The 674-nt window shown below is 43.9% G+C and overlaps 1 non-coding gene across 1 annotated transcript; it reads left to right on the top strand.

The window, feature by feature from the left end:
• The first annotated feature begins 301 nt into the window (after nucleotides 1–301).
• Nucleotides 302–409, top strand: LOC112717115 (small nucleolar RNA R71). The gene has a single exon (XR_003160578.1). It is a non-coding gene; the product is annotated as a small nucleolar RNA R71 (small nucleolar RNA).
• The last annotated feature ends 265 nt before the right edge of the window (nucleotides 410–674 follow it).

The following is a 674-nucleotide window of genomic DNA, read 5'->3' as shown; positions in this document are numbered from 1 at the left end:
ATGAGGTGATGGCTGCTGCAACTTGGTTCTCTCCCACCTTCTTGGTAAGATCTGCTAGCTGCTTGGTGATCATCTTGTTTTGGGCTAACAGTGCATCCATGTGGTTCAGCTCCATTACTCCTCTAGTGTTGCTTCTTTCAGAGGCATAGAAGTAGTCATTCTCAGCAACTGTTTCAATGACATCTATGGCTTCTTCAATGGTCTTCTTCTTGTTTAAAGAACCTCCTAATGAATGATCAACAGCCTTCTTTGACTCATATGAAAGACCTTCATAGAAGATGTGAAGTTGGACCCACTCATTAAACATCCCTAGTGGGCATCTCCTTGTCAAGTCTTTGAATCTCTCCCATGCTTCATAAAGTGTCTCACCATCTTGTTGTCTAAAAGTCTGCACCTCAGTTCTTAGCCTATTGATCCTTTGAGGAGGATAAAACCTTGCTAAAAACGTGTTCACCACTTCTTCCCAATTAGTCAAGCTCTCCTTTAGAAAGGATTCAAGCCACTTGGATGCCTTGTCCCTGAGTGAGAAGGGGAACAAGAGCAACCTATAGACATCGGGGTGGACTCCATTGGACTTCACCGTGTCACAAATCCTCAAAAAGGTGGTCAAGTGTTGGTTAGGGTCTTCTTGAGCACCTCCTCCAAATGAGCAATTATTCTGCACAAGGGTGATG

Source organism: Arachis hypogaea, chromosome 1 (assembly GCF_003086295.3).
Source record: "Arachis hypogaea cultivar Tifrunner chromosome 1, arahy.Tifrunner.gnm2.J5K5, whole genome shotgun sequence".
NCBI lineage: Eukaryota > Viridiplantae > Streptophyta > Magnoliopsida > Fabales > Fabaceae > Arachis > Arachis hypogaea.
Note: the sequence above shows the minus strand (reverse complement) of the source record. Positions and strands in the feature narration are given on the sequence as shown.